Source organism: Chamaea fasciata, unplaced genomic scaffold (genome assembly GCF_029207755.1).
Source record: "Chamaea fasciata isolate MVZ Bird 193981 ecotype frontalis unplaced genomic scaffold, bChaFas1.0.hap1 SCAF_10, whole genome shotgun sequence".
NCBI lineage: Eukaryota > Metazoa > Chordata > Aves > Passeriformes > Sylviidae > Chamaea > Chamaea fasciata.
In genome coordinates this window covers 6646029-6667454 of record NW_027094095.1, presented here as the reverse complement: position 1 = coordinate 6667454, position 21426 = coordinate 6646029, and the positions used below count along the sequence as shown (strand labels likewise).

General features: G+C 39.9%; 1 protein-coding gene across 1 annotated transcript in view; it reads right to left on the bottom strand.

The window, feature by feature from the left end:
- The window catches only part of BRINP3 (BMP/retinoic acid inducible neural specific 3), a 203281-nt gene that overhangs the window by 92427 nt on the left and 89428 nt on the right, over positions 1-21426 (bottom strand). The gene's annotated exons all lie outside the window — the stretch shown is intronic.

The following is a 21426-nucleotide window of genomic DNA, read 5'->3' as shown; positions in this document are numbered from 1 at the left end:
TAGAAATTGAAATGAAAGCAATGATTTTCCCCAAATGTGGACCAGATGCAAGAAGCATTTTTGTTAGTACAAAGTGAATTTTAAAATTGTAACAAGAAGGAGTCCATGCCTTTTGATGTTAAGTCACTTAGGTACAGAACTGGATAAATGCGACAACTTGAAGAAACACTGTCACACCACGTTTGACCTTACTGTAGCAATTCCACTTTTCTATACTTTTGGCCTCTATTTTAAGAAAATACACAGACAGAAAGACTGACTCCTGAAAAGTGATGATATTTCAGCTGTAAGAGGGATATAAATGAATTCAAAAACTTGCCCCCTTCCTCTCGCCAAAATAAATCAACGACAGCAGAGAAAACAAACAAGCTCATTGCGCAGCAATAAATGCATCTTTTATTAATTTACTTGCCAATTAAGATACCAGATAGAGCTATTAGTGAGAAGGACTCATTGTCCTCAAATCTAAACAAGACAGGCAGCCTTGGCAGTGACTTGACTTTTCCCAGATACAGCAACAGCTGTTTTGGTTGCAGACTCTGGGAATTAAGTGAAAGGAACCTGAGGACTCTGCTTTAGCCGCCACTTTGTTGAGTCTTTTGTCCTGCCACATCAATCAGGATTCCTCTTAGACAAGACTGGAGAAAAGAAAAGAGCTTAACGAGCTTGCAAGACCCTGCTGAAGGTCCCAGGTAAATAGAAAGAAACACTCACATATGAAATTAACACAGAAGAAGAAATCAAAGATGCAGCAAAACAAGAATATTTGAGGGATGCCAGAAACAAAGGCATGAATGACCAGGGCTGTATAACACATACTCAACACTAGGATTTATGAATACGTTTAAGTCCTCACTAATTAGTAGAACCCAGATAAATACATTTTTGTGTAGCCCTTCTGCTTTCCAGCATCCTCCTCTTTGTCTCCCAGATCCTACCTTTCCTCTCAGACAGGTTCTGACAGATGCCATTTTTTAATCACAAACAAATGGGAAGGATGACGGTAGGGAGAGATTTCTGTAACTTCACTGAAATTTAATGTGATTCACCCGTCAATGGCATGAGGTTAAACAGATCCATATAGTTCTTAAAGACTACACAACACCAATGTGCCTAAATTAGTATTTGGGAATTGCTTTCTGATAGGGGATTTTCCAACTTAGTTGTCAGATTTTGGAGTTTCCTCTCACCATTTTCCTTTCCTTTTAGGAAACTATAAAACCTATTACTTATACTGCGTATGAGTAGAAAGAAATGAAAAAAAATTATACACAAAAATTTTTTTGCCTGTAAAATGAAAAAAATCCTCATTGTATATATTGATCACATTAATGCAGACACTAAAAGCAGTGAATTACCCTGCACTGTAAATGTAATTTTCAAGTGAAAAACAAACCATCAAAAAATAAATCAGTTACAAAAGAATCTTCCATTTTTTGTTGTTTAAATTCTCTGCTTTCTGGTTATATTTTTCATTCGAATACATGAGAAAATATTGGTTAACTGTAGTTCCTGAACAGACCAGCAAGACAGACGTGCTTTGACACGAAGAATATATTACAAGTTTTATGTTATAAAATATTTATTTTCTGCCTTGAGGAAAGCTTTGTTCTAAGCTCATTATCTGAGCTGAGGTTCAAGCACAATATTAACAGAAAAGATACAATTCTTATAAAAGAGTTTTCTGCCACCCTTCATCTGGTTTTCATTGTCAGTATTTAAGGACGAAGACCACCCTAATCCCCTCAACCCTCTTTAGTGCAGCCAGAGGAATCCCACCAAATGCCTCTTGCTGTCACAGCTTTGGGACTGAGAAGAAACTGTCCCCCAGAAAAACATCTCATCTTGACTGAAACTCTGAGGATTTCTCAGAAATCTTCAGCAATCTGTTGTGGTATTTAACTACAGAGAGTGCATTCCATTTTCAGTTTGAACATTGCCAATTCCAGTTTCCAGTTTTTAGAGCTCTTAATGCACGCTGGGCAACTGAAAAATTTTCTAAATATTAGATACACTCTGCAAGTAATTACAGTTCCTGTTTGAATCCCCTCTTAACCTTGGGCTGAGCCCATTGCTTTCCTTGGTGTCTCTCTGGTAACAGCGGGCTCAGACATTATGTCTCACAGCTCCTCTCCACAAGCAGCAAATCCTTTCTTGGAAGAGTTAAACTAGAAACAGTGGCCACATCCATAACAAATCAGAAGAATTTCCAAGTTGAGGTTGCCCTGACCTACTGCAAATCTTTTATTTACTGAATCCAGAGACTGGGTTATTCTGGCACTAAAAGAAATTTACTTGAACAAATTTGAGTTCCTTCCACAGTTTTTACTACAGAAGGATTTGTTTTGGAGGGTTTTTTTTGTTTGTTTGTTTGTTTGGGTTTTTTTTTTTGATGCATGTTTAGAGAGGAAGTAGGCAAATGCTTTTGTAAAAGTTTCATCATTCTTTTTTGGTCCAGAACATATCAATGGAAATATTTATTAGTGCAGCAAGTAATCATCCTTTGAAATTGACTACTGAGGAATCTGGGGGAGTAGAATATGGAAGATGGAACCCTTTTAAAAAGATGATTGTTTTACAGTTGTCCACAGACAGAGCTGAAGCTTTCAGAGATTTCAGAAAACAGCTTTTCCATTTTGCTGAGGTCTTTCTTAAAAGAAGTGTTTTGGAATATGGAGAGATGAAGACCTAAACTCTCTGGGAGAGACAAGAATAAGATTCCTCTCTGAAGATAAAATAGGGATGCAGGACTCCAAGACTGTCTGCCTGTCTGCAGGAGCAGGGATACTTGCATTTGGACAGGCAAGAAGTGATGAGCAGCTTCCAGAGCTGAGGAAATATTTCAGGCTTCAGAAAGAACTGGGTTTATGAGAGTAAATTGTAGGAACAGGGTAAAAGCTGTGATGAAGTTCAGGGTGAGGGGTTATGGTGCATTATTTCTAGCTTGTTGAGTGAGGAGGTTTTCACAAATCCTTTCTGGGTCATTAGTAGCTCCTAAAATTAGAGCTGATTTCCCTTTTTAGCAATGTCACTCTAGGTAAAATCATATCCTTATCTTCCTTTGTATTTGACATATAAATAAGTCTATTTATATGCCTATCTATCCATATAATTTCTGATTTGAATCTTAGTTTCAGTTTGCGAGGTGCTTTTCCCCTCTCTAGTTACCCCTTTCTTTACCTGTTTGTCCTACACAAACTCCCCAGCCCCAAACCTTTTGTTTTGTGCCCAAAGTGCATTATTCCCCTTTGTAATTCAAGGTCCTGCTCGTTGCCAAAGGCAGACCAGCGGGTCTGGTGGAGTTAATAATCTTACTATGAGCAGAGAAAATGCTGCTTTCCAGAGTCACTGAGTTCCATTCATCAGGAGAGCACCTCCCATGGAATAGCATGGCATCCATGCTGGCTGCTGCTCAAGAAAACCGATTTTCCACTCAGAACAAACACTGGAGCCACGAGAAGCTTGTCCTTTCCTACTCTTCCTCTTCTCGTGCTCTGTAAGAGCCAAGACCAGCAGCTTCCACGGTGCTCTCAAGGCGTGAGTGGCAGGTGGTGCCCCCTGAGCTGCCCATCTATTTCCAGCCCACCCAATATGTGATTCCCTGCATGGAACTCTTCAGTGCTCCAGGCAAAGCCTGTTGTGAAGAAGGATGACGGCTCAGAGCTCCCAGGCTTGCACAAGAGAGGGAAAATCAGTCAGGCTGGCTCCTAGGATGAAGCCTGTAATGGAATCATGTTATTATCATAAGTAGTGCCCGAGGGCATGGGCAGCATTCTCTCCATCTTTCCAGATATCAGAGCCATGGATTTACATGTGCTGGCACAAATCTGATGCCTGGCTGGTCGGCTGCCATGGCCATGGGAGCCCTGGAGCCCAGCAGTGCTGATTCCCACTGGGGGGACCACAGCCTGTCTCTGTCTCTCACAGTCAGTAGTTCTGCTGGGGGTGCTAGGTTGAAAAATGACCAGCCAGAGAGTACCAGTGTGGGATGAAAAGAAGTACAGTTTAAAATGCAGTTGTCATTTCAACATTATTTCTGCTATTAATTACATTGAGAGAGATGTTTAATCTCAGGAAACCGTTAGTGTTCAGACAGGAAAGAGCTGTTAGTAAAGCATCATACAAGCTTTGGACAAATTTTTACCTTCAAAAAAGCTTAAATTGCAAGTGGATCTGAAAGAAATCCTAGGGCAGAAGCCAACAAGGGCTGTCAATGTTTCTTTTGAGTTTCAAGACATAACTTTTTTTCCAAATGGGTACATTAATTATATACTTGCTTCTATCACTGTGTTCATTTCAATACATTTTAAATCTTATGGTATGGGGAGCTATAGAGAAAGCTCTCTATAAAACGTCTAGATAAAGGAAATTTTTAAAACGCCATTGTACTCTAAAATGGTAGTGTGAGGAGATTTGAAATGGGAATATAATCTCTTCCATTGCAGTGACTGAATCAGCCTATAAAGAGATTTACCGTGAGTTTGATGGATCCTTCCTAACTACCTAAGGTCAACCACACACAAAACAGAGCCCAGGCAAAATTAACAATGCTAGGCCTCATTTCAAGTAATTTATAGTGTTTTATAAACCAATATTATTACTGGTAAGCATAAATGGTATTGAATAATATTGTGGCATAATGTGGAGCACACTTGGAAAATGAACTTCATATTATTTCTAATACAAAAGAACTCTTCTGTGCTCCTTTCTCTTAATGTCTTCTAAATGGGACACCTTCTCTCTTGGATGGTGAGAACATGACTGCTTTGAACAGGCGGGGATGACAGTGGGAGCCTGAATCCAAAGTTTTCTCATGAAGCTGCAAGTTCTGCTGCTGGCCAAACAGCTCATTGAGAGACTATGGTGCTTTTCTCCTCCTACCTTCTTTAAAAGCCTGAGGATTCCTCATGCCTGAGGCCATGGCTTGAATAAGGCCAAGATGAGATGAAAGTAGTTTCATTTTATACTAAGCTTTTACTTGCTAGCAGTTCCAAAACAGGAAGTACAGAAAATATTTTCTAGAAAAAAAACCCCAAAACAAAACAACTTGACTTTTAAAGAGAGGATTCACCCAGATGTAGAATCAGGTAATATCCAAGACTATGTTGTTCACAGATTGTCAAGTGAAAAAATTCTCCTTACCAGCACAGGTCATAGAACTTTGAATGCTTATTTCAATCAGTTAAACAATGGACAATCTGCCACAACCTTTACTAAATGCTTGTTACAGTTGATTTCTCTGCCCAAGGTGAAAAAGAAGGGAAATTACTTACATTGTGGCTGAGCAGCCTCCTAAAAATCTCTACCTCTGCATAGAAACAAGATAATGGAGAAAAACATTGCAATATGAGCAAAGTAAACAGAACAACTTCCCTTGAGGAAAAGAAGAAGGACCTGATAGTACACAACACATCTCATCCATGTCCCTTAACATTTTCAATTATCTACATGTGGTGATCAGAAAGAAAAACATTCAAACTATAATAAGCTCCTTTTAAACATATTTGCCCTCAATGAAATGGAAAGTATTTCTTCATCAAATTTATGCTCGTAGTTGTCTGACATTTTTGCCAAGGTCAAAACTGAAAGGTTTACTAAACATATGCATTTTTTTCCCATGTTATTTCTTTTTACCTTACAGTGAATAAGCACTATCAGTCATATTTCTTTTTATCCTAATGTCTTTTTATCCCAGTATTCTTTTTCCTTTTTATGACTTTTTCACCTTATCAGCTTCCTAGCATTTGAAATTCTACTTCCAGAACTAGAACTCATCTGTGTCAGCTTCCCTGTCTTCTTGCATTATGCAAATGAAATAGGTGGAAATGTACTAATGAATTTTAATAAAAAGTACATACATTAGATCTAGAATGTACTCAGATACATTTCTTTTTTTATGACTACTGATAGCTGGATTACTGTGTCAGCTCCTGTGGCATCAATGATTTCAAACCTCTCACCTGTCATGAACATCAAAGGGACACAAGAGGGAGGAATGTGGCTTTCCTTTTGTGCGTGTCTGATTGATATTTAGCCTCTATAACATATGTACTGAAAAATTTCCTCCTCTGGTGAAATCCACGACGGAATTAATTCTGTATCTTGTCCTGTGGCATTCCTGTTTGCCTTTTACCCACGGTGCGTGATTAACTTCCCAACACCTTTGTGTGCATTCATTTAGGAGTCGCCCATCCACACATTTAGCTGGACCTATGTTCATACAAAGGTATTTGCACAAAATCAGTAGCTCCTAATGGCCAAATCCTATTTACCTCCTGCCTCAGAGGCAGCTCAATCACCAAGTGCACAGAATAAAGCAGAAGTGCACCTACCAGGAGCACCTTGCAAATGCCACAAGGGATAAGCAGCAAGCATAGCACTTCAGAACTGGAATGTGTTTGTATGAACCACCTAAGAGTGAGGAGCTGGTGAATTGTCTTGTAAGATCTCACCAGTTTGCACAGGCTTGTAAGACAAGGATTAAATTCCAAGTAAATAATTCATTAGCTCTGCATGTTACAGCAGTGTCAGGGAGCAGAGAGGAAAGGGAGAATTCCAAGTAAAACTTTCCCTTGCCTCTACTGCATCTGAAATGGAAAAGGAGTGGGATGCTCGGGAGGAGTTTTGTACAGGCTAAGCAAGCAGGAAATGGATTTTGCACCTCTTTTATATTTCTGGGGTTCATTTTTCAGATGTGCTCTGGCCTGTAGGTACTTTTCAGTGCATGCAAATATCTTACAGGGGAGTGCCAAGAGGATGGGGCCAGACCCTTCAGCGGTGCCCAGAGATAGGACAAGGGGCAGGGGACACAAACAGAAACACAGAAAATTTCACCCAAATATGAGGAAAAATTCCTTTTCTTTGAGGGCAACAGAGCACTGGACAGGCTGCCCAGAGGGGCTGTGGGTTCTCCTTCCCCGGAGACATTCCAAACCTGCCTGCGTCTGACCCTGTGCAACCTCTCTGGTGACCCTGCTTTGGCAGGGCTTGGACTGGATGATCTCCAGAGGCCACTTCCAACCCCAGGCAGTCTGGGATCCTGTGAAAATGATGATAACAACTTGAGTTTACAGCCTGCAGGTAAGATATTTTGACCCCATATTTGGAGTCAAAAGTAGGTGTCCATCCAAATAATAGCAATAATCCGTTCTCGCTGGTTTATATATTTATTCTTCCCTGCAAAAAGTGTCATTTCATGGTTTGTCATATATCCTAGAGGGACTGGAAAACTGTTGCTTCTCCCCTTGACAGTATCAAGAGAGTCCAACACCTTGTACATGCACACTCAAAGCATCCTTTTTTCCCAGTTCACATCTGCTCATAGGAATCATTTATTATCTAAACAGGTAACAGGTTTGATGAAATGGTGCACTGGTTTAGACTGGCAGAAGACAAATGAAATCCAAAAAAATTCCTCTGACTGGGAAATTCTTGCTCTTTTTTTTTTTTTTTCATTTTATTTATGACTGTTATGAAAGCCAATGTTGCCTGAAATCCAATGTGAGGAAAAGTTATGGATTTATACTTTGTAAATGGGATAAAAAACTGTTTCACTTTCAGAGAATAAGGTATCTTACCTATAGCTGAAACAGTAGTTAACCTTTAAAATGGAGAAGACTGCCCTGGAAAAGAGTTTTTTGACACAGTAAGGAGAAGAGTTATGAGAAAGAGAAGCAAAGAGGTCTGTTTACAGGCTTTTTGCCTAACCTTAAGAGTCAATTGGGGTCCTGTCCTCATAGTTAATTGTGCAGGAAAAAACCTAATTATTCTGGATCCTAAGAAAATGAAACTCAAAAGTCTCTGGAACTCTCTTTGGGGCTGGACTTGAGGGATTTGGCTACACCTTATACTGCTTCAATATCAGCAGGAAAATCATGTTCTTACACTTTCTTTTTTTTGTCCTGACTAAAAAGAATTGAACCATGTTTCTTGCAGAGATAAGGAAGAAATTTTAATCTGTGGAAGTGTTTTAGTGCATAAATCAACACATGAAAATACAGTTTATGAAGAATGAATCAGCATAAAGATCTGTTGGAGAAAATAAAAAAGAGCAGAGGATTCATAGATTCAGTGCTGATGGATACTCACAGATGAATCACAGGGGGAACACAAACTGCTAAAATTCTTCATCATTATGTGAGAGAACTCACAGTCTCAAAGTCTTTGAAATGCCTTCTATTACTATTTTTACAACTTCTGCTTCAGAACTACAAATTGATCTGTAGTACTGGGCAATGGAGAGGCATACAGACAAACCCACACCGTGATAAATGATTTCAAATTTAAATGGAGTGTTCTTACTCACCTTAGTTCTCATTTGAAAAACGAGGCACAGTCAGGCTAAGAATTCTGGCAGTGCTGTGAGCAGCCATGACCTCCTTCCACCCCACACCCAGAGCCAAAAAACCACAACTTTATGACCTGAATAGTGTGGCAGGGAATATGAGTTCTTAAAGCCTTTGGAAGCTGTTTGCTTACTTGTTTCTGGGATGTTACTGATGCTCAGGACTGGCTTGTGCTTGGTGACACAGAGACCAAACTGCCTTCCATTCAAAACAAAAGCTGATGTTACTCCTGACTGCCTAAAAGAGGGAAAAGGTACCTAAATTGTTGCTTTCGAACAAAATATATAGTCTCAAATATATTCTCAAAGAAACACTGATCCAAAGCCTTATTTATGAAGTTGCACATAAAAATCCAGAACTGTTCCTTTTCCAGGAAGAATGTTTGTAGTGGTTTCATGGTCGCTGAATTTCTGTTTTGCCACATTTAGTGTAATGGTTTGAGCGTCTGCTCTTTTTTTACCTCTGGGATACAGGATTTGGGAGAAAAAGGCAAAACAGGCCCTAACTTAAGGTAAACAGATAGTTTACTAACACATACTAAGGAAAAAGAAAGAAGCAGAGAGAAAGAGAAAATGAAACCTTCAAAACCTTTTTCTTCCCCCCACCAGTGTTCACTTTTCTACAAACAACTTAGAGACAAAACCTGTGATTTTCAGCCAGTTTCACCATTTAAATATAGTCTTTCATCAATTCTTTAGGAGAGGAGCCTCTTAATTTACCACGGAATTATCCCAAATTGACAACTAGATTAGCCAATTTAATACAGGTAAACACCTCTGGGTCACACAGCCTTTAAAAGCCATATTTATGAAGCTGTGTACAAAAATCCAGAGTTGTTCCTTTTCCAGGAAGAATGTTGTATAAACTTAACCTTCTACAGTGTAGATTATTTGGCTCATTTTCTATTCAATTTATAGGTTTATCCTTCCAAAGTGGAGGCTTTTTGTCTCCAGTTTGATGCCAGCAGTGCTATTTACAGCACTGATGGATGACAGTTACTTAACCTGCACTTGAATTTATAAAGGCTGTTGTTTCTACCAACCCTCTGGGATCAGTCTGGCTTCACACAAGTGTAAATCTCACAAACACATGCATAAATACTGTCTTGATGTTGTGAAACATAATAACTCCACGATTGTTGTCTGTAGCAATTCAAATTGTTGAAAGGAGTAGAAGGTAAACCAAAATATTTCCTGAAAATGTTTTGGTGTTTTATTTGTTTGTTTATGGCTTGGCTCTAGGGTGAATGTACAGCTGGTCTTCTTTGCATCTAAATGTTCTCCTTCTATGCAAGTGTTGTTTCACTGGTAGCAGGAAATGCTCAGATCTCTACGTGCACACAAAAAAAATAAGTCAAGAATTCTTATTCTGCATATGAACGTGTTTTTATCACAGCAAAGGATGCTTTCAGGAAAACTATTTGTATTAATTCCTAACTCAGTTTGGAGTGTTTATTTATTAAAGATGGTCCTGGTGTTCTTCTTTTTTCCAGTGAACTAAATTGCAACCATCTCTAAAGAAGCAGTGGAACTGCACTGGTGAGCTAAACAAGACAATTGTCAATATAATTCCATATTATAAACACAGAGCTTCCTAATGCTCTTGACTAAATCAAAGCACTGGATGGGAGTTCAGTTATTAATTTCTGCCACAGAAACAGTGAAGTGTTAAATGTGTCCTGTGAAAGAACAAAGCCCATATTTATCTTACTTTATAGAATCACAGAATAGTTTGGGTTGGAAGGGACATTAAAGCCCATCCACTCCCACCCCTGCCATGGGCAGGGACACCTTCCACTAGCCCAGGTTGCTCCAAGCCCCATCCAACCTGGCCTTGGGCACTGCCAGGGGTCCAGGGGCAGCCACAGCTTCTCTGGGCACCCTGTGCCAGGGCCTGCCCACTCTCACAGGGAAGGATTTTTTCCTAATATCAAATCTAAACTTACCCTCTGGAAATGGGAAGCCCTTCTCCCTTGTCCTGCCACACCAGCTCCTGATGAACTGTCTCTCTCCAGTTCTCTGTAGCTCCTGCGGACCCTGGCATGAGCTGTGAGGAGTCCACACAACCTTCCCTTCCCTGGGCTGAGCATTCCCAGCTCTCCCAGCCTGGCTCCAGAGGGGAGGTGTTGCAGCGCCCCCAGCAACTTCATGGCTTCCTCTGGACTTGCTCCTACAGTTCCATGTCCTTCCTTTGTTGAGGACTTCAGGACACAGAGCTCCAGCTGGGGGCTCACATGTGTGGAGTAGAGGAGGAGAATCCCCTTCCTCCACTTGGTGGTCCCAGTGCTTTGGATGAGCCCTGGACTCCTCTGGGTTCTGGGCTGGGAGCTCTCAGGGCCAGCTCACAGGGAGTTTTTCCTCACCCAGCAACCCAAAATCCCTCTCCCAGGGCTGCTCTCAGCCCCTTCTCTGCCCAATCTGTTGGTATATTTGGGATTGCCCTGACCCAGGTGCAGGACCTTGCACTTCACTCTGTGGAATCCATGAAGTTCATACAGCCCCAGCTCTCCAATCTGCCCACGCCCTCAGGTCCATCTTCCTGCCCTTCCTGAAAGGTAGGGATGTGGAAATTCCACGAGGTGGGGAGCCAAAACCTTCAGGTCTTTGGGAATTGTACAAAACTGGGTAGGTCAGCTGGTAGTGTACCTTGTAATACATCCCTTGGAGAGTTACACGTTTTGTATGGACCTATTCTGAAGCTCAACCTACATTAAAAATTCTGAGAAAGATGCTTAACCCCTCTAGTCCAAATACGAGCTTTTTAAAGAAGCTGTAAATAGAATTAATCTCTACATATTTACTAATGTAAAATATATGTATTGAAAATGCATTGCTATAAAATTTCTGTGCCTCTGAATTCATTTTATTATCACTCTTACGTAGAAGAGGTCTTAGAGAGAAAAATAAAGGTGGTTTTGGAAAATTTCAAATGGGATATAAACACCAGAGGGAGACGAAATAGTATTAATAATGCCATGTAATTATCATCTACACTGTAGGTTTTAGTTATAAATCTAGTTTTTAGTTATAAATCTAGTTTTTAGTTATAAATCTAAAGGACTTGTGGTAACAAGTCCTTACAGAGTGGGAGGGACTGAGGCTTTATGCACCCAGCAGAGGCTGGGACAAAAACTGCAGGCCAGGGACATATTTTACAGCCAAGAGGAGCAATACATGGCATATCCTCCCAAACATTTAGCTATGGACAGGGTTATTCTACCTTTCTCTTCCATTTTTTTCAAGGAACATGAGTGTTAACATATTGGGGAGCAGCAGTAAGATAAGCAGACCGGTTGAAATAAAGAAGAGGGACAATAATTTAACTAAAATTAGCATATAAATTATTATTTATCTTCTAGGTATATTGCAGTTTGAGGTTAATTGGCCAATAATTTCAGGTTATTAGCCACAGTACAGCAACCATGCTTTGGGCCACACTGTCCTGGCTGCTGTTCTGCCTCAGGCTTAGGATAATGAGGGCCTACATGAATATTGCAGGTTTTTCCTAGGAAGCTTGCCTAGGAAGAAACAGAATGAAACATGGCTCTACAGATCTAGAAATAAATCCAAGATTAATTGACTTCCCCATCCATATGTCCAACAGATGTGATGGTGTTTATTCTCCAACTTTTTTTGTGTAAGGAACAATGCTGAGCAATTACCAGGGCTTCAGTTCTGGCCAGAATAAAGTTAACATTTGCTCTTAATGTCTTGGCCAAGATGATTTTTGTTTGGTTGTAGCACTTGCCAGCTCTGCAATGCTGCCAGGAAAAAAACACCAGTGTACCTCTGCAGGGTGTCGCGCTTTCCCTGAATCGAGATTAAGTGTTAAATATAGTCCAGTATTTTATGGATAATAAGAACATGTTCCATTAAATGAAAGGTGTGAGAATAAATGAGGTCATTTATATCATACTTATGGGCAATGGCAGTGCACAAGACATATCTGCTGACATAGGGCCCTGTGAGCAGTTACAAAATCTTGCCCTTTGAACTGCCAGCTTGAGTACAGCTCAAGGTGCAACAAGACAGGCATTTTTGCCATCTGATACTTGGCAGTGACCAGTGTGAACGGACCACCAGCTTCAGTTCCTGGGGGAAAATATATATATCAACATATTGCAGGAGCAAGCTAATCAGCATATTCATAAACAGTCTCACTGAAAACAAGGCAGAAACACCAGGGTCTGCTCTTCCAGTCTCACAGCATGTAAGCAGTGGGGAAAAGAGACAGGATGGTTGAGAATTTCCTTTCACCAAGATAAATGCTCACTTTATGCTGCTGGTGCCTTGAGAGGTACAAGGCTGTCCTGTCTGAGTGAGAAACTCACAGCCACCAACGAGAGACATTCTTGTTCTCTGAGCTACTACAACCTGTGCTGGTTCATGATGTTCTTCACACCACATGTGTTAAACCGCTTCCCTCCCCCCTGAACCTAAGACCAGGTGAAATCAGGTCAAAGAGCAGAAAATTAGTAATTATCCCAACAGCACAGAAGCCCAAAACATCCCTGGCATAAGGCTCCTTGCTGTACTTTTCTTGTAAGAAGTATTTCACACACAAACAAAGCCACAAACCCACAACCTCCCTATCTCCCACCCCCATGCCACCTCTGCCAGGCAGGAAGAGGCAGAGGTAAATATTCCTATGATTTGAGGAACATCTTGACTTAGATACCTCCAACATCTCGAATATGAGGAAAATCTCTCCTTAGGATTTCCTGGCAGGAGCTCCAACACTGTGTCATGAGCTTCAAACAGCTGCTCAGACACACAGGAGAGAACCACCCTCTCCAGTACTGTGCATTCTGCTCATCCTAAACCTGACACTTGTGTGTGGCTGGGCTTTGACTCCTTGCTATAGAGTCACCTCAGAAAGGTGATGATACTTCCTCTCCCACATAGCCGACGGGCATCCACGCCCGTGGATTGTTATTCTCCACCCCGACACCAAAGAAATTAAAGCACAAGGAAAATACGTGGATATCCTGCCCTGAACTTGGATAAAACCAAAAATGCCCTTGATATGAAGGATTAGGAAGTGGTCTTGGATCCAACAATTCTGACACAGCCGTGAATCCCTGCACCCTTTCAAGAGAAACTTGACCCAGCAGCAGCAGCTGCACAGATAAGAACAAGGGCTTTCTTCACCTCTTTAACCTAAATAAGCACGCGAAACTCGCTGCCAAATAGGGACTATTTAGATGCTAATTGCGGCAGCAGGTGATTTCATTTCCTCTCTGATTTTTTCCTTGAAACAGAAAAGAAAAAAAAAAAAGAAAAAAAAAAAAAAAAAAAAAAAAAAAAAAAAAAACAACACAAAACCACACCATAGTCGCAGCAATCCAAGCCTTTTTTGTTATAAAAATGGTTGGTTTTGTTGTAACTTGCTCTATGTGATACTGCTGCATCTTGTGATAGCTAATGAAATTTCTGAAATTGAAGAAAATGACAGGAAAAAAAGATCCTCCACGTCTTTACATCCGTGTCACATTAAAATTAATTTACTGAGCCAAAGAAAAGTTTAAAGTTGTTATGAATCAAATACTTTTTCACTTGCACTGTAATTTTTAATCTATTTTCTGGTTAATGGTTTAGTACACCTTGGCTTATGGGTGATCTTGGAGGTCTTTCCCATTGTATAATTTTATGAAAATAAGTAATTAAGCAAGTAGAAATACGGTAAGATACAACACATTTCCAAAAAATCCACCGAATTATTTTTGGAAATCCACTGCAACCTCCAAAAATTCTAACGTAAAAGAAGAGGGTTTTACATGTGACAACAAAACAGCCACGCCACTTTCTAGAGGGCTGCCAAGATCCCAATCATAGCCCCCAAAGAAATAAAATAATAAAATGGAATAATGAAGGAGAGGAGAGGAGAGGAGAGGAGAGGAGAGGAGAGGAGAGGAGAGGAGAGGAGAGGAGAGGAGAGGAGAGGAGAGGAGAGGAGAGGAGAGGAGAGGAGAGGAGAGGAGAGGAGAGGAGAGGAGAGGAGAGGAGAGGAGAGGAGAGGAGAGGAGAGGAGAGGAGAGGAGAGGAGAGGAGAGGAGAGGAGAGGAGAGGAGAGGAGAGGAGAGGAGAGGAGAGGAGAGGAGAGGAGAGGAGAGGAGAGGAGAGGAGAGGAGAGGAGAGGAGAGGAGAGGAGAGGAGAGGAGAGGAGAGGAGAGGAGAAAAACTGTTTAAATTCTTTTTAATATAATAAGCAGATAAAAAAGGTAGAAGATTTTCCTTACGAGGAAAAGTTGCACATTTGGATCTTATTGGAGAACACAAGACTTCCAATAACATATGAAATATTATTGAGAAACAGGAGGTGAACAATTGCTCACTTAGGAATAAATAACTGTATTTGGGGCAAAAAAGGCTGAACAAGAGCTGTGTCCCAGTACCTGGGCATGCTTTAGCATAGGAAAATCTTGGTCTGTTGGTGAGTCTCAATACACAAATTAATAACATTCACAGTTACTGTGCTATCCCAGCTCAATAGTTCCTGAAAAGTATAGGAGTATTATCACCAAGGAAAATAAGGGACTGTCAGCAGAAGAATGGGGTTTAATTATACTTTATGCAAGGCAGGTTTGCTATGAGTTGATACAAGAACATGAAATAAAAGAAATTATTAAGTGCTGATTATAATTGCTATGTTTTGTGAAGGCTCAGTCATGTAGTGATGGCACAGTATGCAAGGGGAATTATTCCAAAATGCCACAGTGGAGCTGTAGTCTGGAGCTGTAGTCAAGAATGTTATTTTCACTGAAAATGTCAAATATGCAGTAGAAGCTGCCTGTTTCAGCATTTCAGCAGATTTACCATGCTTAGATAAAGTGTTTTGTTTCAGGGATATTAAAATTATTTCAAGATTATTTTTTAATCAACTATAATTTTATTTAGGCTGGTATTTTTCTAAGGCTGACACATTTTGACTCAGAGACACCACAGAGATGTCATTTTAATTACAGAGAAGTTGGGCAATTGAAAGTTTTATAATGTAAATTTTTATCCTCATGGGATTAAAAATAAGAAAAAGCGCAGCTATGTATAACTTTTTATTACTATTAAGCTCTAGGCTTATTTGAATCGTTTCAGTTATTTCTAAGATTCTGAGTTATCATTTCATCTCACACCCAAGAAGAGGAGGGGAAGAAATGATGTATATTCATACAAATAACAGCGCTCATAAAGAAGTTGTTACTCATCCCTGGAACCATGGGATTCTTTGTGTTTGGAGTTGCAGGAAGAGGAATAGTCAGTCCTGCAGGTACATCCTGCAAAAAAAGACAGGTTTTACTATGGGATTTGAGGGAAACCTCACACTATCTTATTTTACTATTTATTTATTTATTATCTTATTTATTATATAAAAATCTTAATTTGTGTGAAGCGTTTCTCTCCTTCAGCTCTGACTTGCATTGTGTCATTGCATCTTTTACTACATTGTTCAGTGACTGCTTGAAGCATGACCATGCAAAAGTGCTGATTTTTGTTTACACCACTGCTGCAGACTAAAGTGCTCTCTGGCAGCTCGTAGCAATCACACAGCTCCTGAAAAGAAAGCCTCATTACAAACCCTACAAGGATTAATCTTTATACAGGATTATTTCGGGTGAACACACTGAGAACAGGTGACTCTTTAGAATGCTGATGTCCTCGGTGGGAAGGAAAAGAGAAGAGAAAATGTCTCACTCAAACTGGAGGGTTGTTTGTCAGGAAACAGCATTTCCAGGCATTCCGTGGGTCTTTTACAAATAGCATTTATAGGGATTCAGCTGTGCCTGTAACTCAGGGATGGTCACTGCCCTGGCAGCTGGACACGGGGGTATAAGCAGCTCTTCCAGGAGAGACACTGACACAGCTGGAATGTGCTGCCAGGAGAGAGGTAAAGTCGAGTGTTGCACGAAAGACTCCAAATATTTCAGAAGGCAAAGAGCACAGAAAAGAAGGCTCTAGTGTCTAAATTCTTACTTACGTTTATAAGGTGTTCTGATACAGACTTAACATGATTGGTGAATAGGAATAACACCTCTATAATCCCAGTGGTTAAACCAGAGAAACAGCAACACACCACCTGGAGAAAGATCGTTTTGAGAAAGGATAATTGTGTGCCAAGATTGTTTTGAGTAAAAGCTTTCTTGAGAAATTTTTCCTTGGGAAAAAATTAGCAGCTGCTAGCAGGCTAAAACCTCTCAAGCTCACAGTCGAGGATGGGTGAGCAGCAGCAATCCCCGGGTGAGGAGTGGAGCCTTCCCAGAGCCCTGCTCCCAGCAGCAGAGCCCTCTGGGAGTGCTGGAGTGGCTGAGATCCCTGACAGGATTCCTGTCACCCTGGGATACAAATCCCTCTGGGATATGATCAGGAAGGATTGATCTTCCATTAAACATTTACAAAGCTCATGAGTGAGATGTACAAGAGGCAATATGAAAGCACCAGAGCTGTGCTGATGATTCCAGGAACGCCCTACCTTAGATCTTCAATGATAACATCTTGGGAAAGTGGAACTGAAATGTTCTTTTAAGATTCTGTTTGCCTTAAATAATCTTTGGGTTTTTTAAATCAAAATATTTTTCTGCTGTATTTGTTCAGCCAACAGCTGGAATGCAAATGGTTTTGTGCAGTGGACAAGACCTGCCATCTCAATTTGAGCTCTGATCTCATCTTTATGGGGAGCTAAACCTCCTCTCTGTAGGTATTTTATGTCCTTACACATTTACACTGTATCAGGATAAATATTTTCTTTTTTCTAGCAAGTGTTCTGGGATACAAACTACGTGAGTAATCAGTATGTATCTGACCTTATGTTGTTTGGGAAGCAGCTTTAGGGATTTTGAGAACAAAATATGTTTTAAGAGTCTCATATGGCCATTGCCAGTTGCACTTGTTTAAACACAGAGAATAACCCCTCCCAGCCTCAGTTTTCCCAGCTGGAAAAAGGTAAGTATTGAGACATTTATGGAAGTCATAATACCTGTATCTCTAAAGCGTTATTGAAAGCACAACAGGATGGAATTTTAAATGGGTTTTCCAGCATTATGTTCTTTCTGCAAAAATAGTGTTACATGGGGACGCCCTTTGGTCTGTGTAGCATAGAGGTTCCTTTTCCCTTGTGATTTTCAAGGATCTTATTTCACTTCCATGCAGCAAAGGAGCACTCCCTTAGCTCCAAGCAGTCACTGCTGCCACGAGAGGCATTTTTTCTGTCCTCCCTGAGATGCTCCAGTGGCAATTATCTGTATCTGTGCAGGTGTGCTAGGGCCTCTGAGCTGTACTCTGATAACCAGACAGGAATAAGGCCCTGCCAGCTGAATTTCTTAGCAAATAACCACAGCATCATAGGATGATCTAAGCCATGTATCAATAACCACTCAAAAATGTGCCAATAATCGAAGTTGACAAGATTCAAATATATTTAGTTCTACAGGCAAGTAGGGATATCACTCACACAAGCCTTGAACATTTTGGGGAAGGTGTAGATGGGGATGGATGGATGGATGAGTTGGTTTAAACACCTCACATCAAGCAGTTAGTCAGACTGCTGACAGCAGCAAAGGCTTCAGAGCATTATTGGTATGGTATCATTCCCAGCATCAGGTCTGAGGTCAGGGGGCATTGCCTGACATTGTTATATTTTTATAATTGTGTACACTCTCATTTTAAAATGCAGCCGTAGCTGTCGTAGCTGAATTGCCCAGAACAAAAATGAATCCTTCAAACAGAAGGTGCAAGGCATGCAGAATAAGGAGACAGCAGTAAATCCCTTTGCCTGCTGGAGCCCTTTTGGTTTCTACCTGCCCTTTACTGCAGCAGGTCTTTGACCTCAGGCCACGTCAAAGCAAACATAGGTGGTTGGCACTTTATTTGTTGGCCATACACATCCACACATGGGCCCTGTGTCACACCTCTGTGACCAGTTAATTGATACCATTAAAAAAAAAAAAGTTTGCTATATTAGGGCTTTTAATTTCTCTTTCTATTTAACACAAACTTCTGTAATGGCAAAAATCAGAAGCACGGCAGACCTATGCAAAGGATCATTCAACAATAAACTTGCTATTACCTGAGGGGGATTAGTTTCCCCATATCTTGCCTTAATCAAAGAGTAGAAGCATTCTATGAAAATTCACCCCTCTGGAAATCCTAAGCATTTAAAATGTGCCAAAGAGAATGATTAAAATTAGAGACAGAGTAGTTTTAATTTATGGTAGAATCTGGTCTTCTAAATTCAGCATCCGCTTCAGTGAGGAGTAAATATGCAGAGTGTCAGTAATTCTCTTTTGTCTTTCCATCTCTCACCTGGCTTCTGACTTAATTGATTAAAGACAATCAAAATAGGTATAAAAAATTGTAAATGCTCTCCTTTGTTTTAATCTATACCCAGACATTTGAATATCTAACTTCTCCCGGGGGCGTCTTTACAAGGATGAGCCATCAAAATCCTTTCAATATCTCCAATAAAGCAGTATTCTTCTAAATACAGGCTTGGAAACACGACTAATGAAGTAAACAATGATTAGTTCAGGGATGGCAGGGGAATGAGGAGTGGAGAACGTTTGTTCTGCACCTGCTGGAGTTATGCAAATTTGCCATGAGCCACTGGAGGCCTCGCCCTGGGAGGTGTCCTCAATAATGAGGCAGAAGTTGGTGTTTATACCAACATCAAAGAAAGGCAACTCTCTGGTCTTATCAAGTGTCTAATAAACACACTCAAGACTGTGATGCTGTGATGTTGTGCAAGAATATTTTGAGCCTTGGGATTCCAACCCCTCTGATACTGTTGGCAAGCAGTTGTGACACTGAAACAAGATAAGCAAAAGCGAAGTTACCCAACACTGATGAAAAACCAGAAGCTGAAATGTTCTCATCCTGAATAGACACAGTCACTAAAAAAAAAAATTAATCTAAAAGGGCCAATTTATTAATTTGCTGTAGGTCTAAATATGTTTATATCTGTATTTGGGGTTTATGTAGCATGTGTAAGAGATGTAATTTAATGATACACCAAAATACCTACACTGAAGACAAATAATGCCATTAGTGAGCTCTGCTGACAATCCTACTGCTCTGTAAGTAAATTAAAACCAAGGCCTGACAGAAAAGCTAACAGTTCCTAGGGGTTAGAGCATCATCTTCACTATATTTAGAGATTCTAACAGAGAGAAGAAGTTACTAGATGCAAGTTATTTTTCATATCAAATGCTAGCATTATAATGACCATTATTAAAAACTGTAAAGTGGACCCTAAGTTTTGTCACATCTAAAGTAAGTCTACTCTGTGAGAGCTCAATACAAAGCCTACAGAAGTAAATGAAGAGGCAGTAAATAAATCCACAAGCCACAAAATTTTTGACTGGTAATTTTAGCCCTCTGGTCTTAAAACTGATTTAAAACTACGTATTTGAGTAAATTATTCACGATCAATGTCCAATCAATTTGAATTCTTTTTGTTCATAGCATGTCCAGTGGCAGATCGTTTTTGTACCTTATTCAATGTTTGAATGCAGTGAGAATATTTCCCTTGTATTTAGTACTGGGGATAATTCATTGTATCTACTTGACACCACACCCAGAGTGCCAGTTAACTGGGATGACTGCATGAATCCCCTTTGATTGGATTAACATAAGTGGGATAAGCAAGCAGATGTATAGATGAGCTGAACCACATGGGAAATGTGCTCATCTGTCCACTTCAAACTGTTTCTGTGGTTTCAGAGAGAAAATAATTTAAATTGATGTATTTCTTGAAAAAAATGGATAGTAATGTTTACCTGCTATACACACAAAAATAAGGTTGTTCAATTAAAAAAAAAAAAAAAAAAAAAAAGAAAAGTTACAGCATCTGAAACCCTCAAAGGAGATGATACCAGAACCTTCCCATTGCACAGTGTGAGCCTGGAAAGTTTCCTCATGCATTTGGCATCAAATCATTCTGGAGGAATTGGATCAATAGAAAGTCACCAAGGCCAGAGATCCAGATGGTGTTGGTTTCAGCCAGCTAAAATTAGCTTCATTGGGTTTGGCTCACTTGTCTATTCCTGTTGATCTATGAGAATTTCTGGATAACTGGACAAGAGCCAAAGCCATACCCCATTCATTACTGGATCTGACTCCAGTTTTTCCTGTTAGAGAAGGAGATGATTTTTTTTTTAATCTGAAGTAGGTAAGAAATTTGATTTCAACCAACAGCTTGATTTTCTGTGATTAAAACTGTGTATCTTTTTGTTAATCAATATTCAGAACACAAATGTTATATTTTTACTGTATCAACCAAAACCTCAGATGACTTTAAAAAACTAACTAATGACTTTTTAATTACCCTCCGGATATGTCAGCCTTGTTGGTCTCAGATATGATTTGTTCTTCTTTGTTATTTATATTTTAGCAGTGTCCCAGTACCTAACCTACATTATTAGCAAGGTTTATTACATAAAATTAGACACCACAGTAAGTTGCAACTGAATTTTTTTCTATTAATAAGTAAAATAAGTACTGATAAGTGAAAGTAAAATATTTTCCTGTTTAATTTTACAAACATTGTGCCACTACCATAAAGTGATAAAATATTCATCCACAAGATATGTGAATAATAGGAAATTGTCTCTCATAGAAAGAAGGGTGTTAGAAAAAACACATTCCCAAATGAAAGTGTCCTTATCATAAATTAATCCGAGGAGAGGTGATTATTGCCCACTGACTACTGGTGTATGACACAGTTTTCAAGGCCTCTAGCAAGCAAGTTGAAAGACACATTTGAAGTACAGTGATCATGGGTTTTACCTTACACATCTATATTTAGTTCCAGCTGTACCAGGTCAGAATCAAAGGCAAAAAAGGCAGAACTAGAAATGCTCAGATTTCAAAGTGCAGGAATGTTGACTCAGAAAGGTCATTGCCAGTTAATCTGGACGTTTCTTCATTGCAGTCTGAACTGTGGGCTGTTGGAAGGATTTCTCAGTACTACTCACACCTCTTCTTAAGCAGTACCGTAAGTAGATAAAAGTGAAAAGAGTTTGGTCAAAATGTCCTCTGGAACTCCCTGACAATGAGAAAACCCACCAGCCAGAAAAAGTTGCCTTTGCCTATTT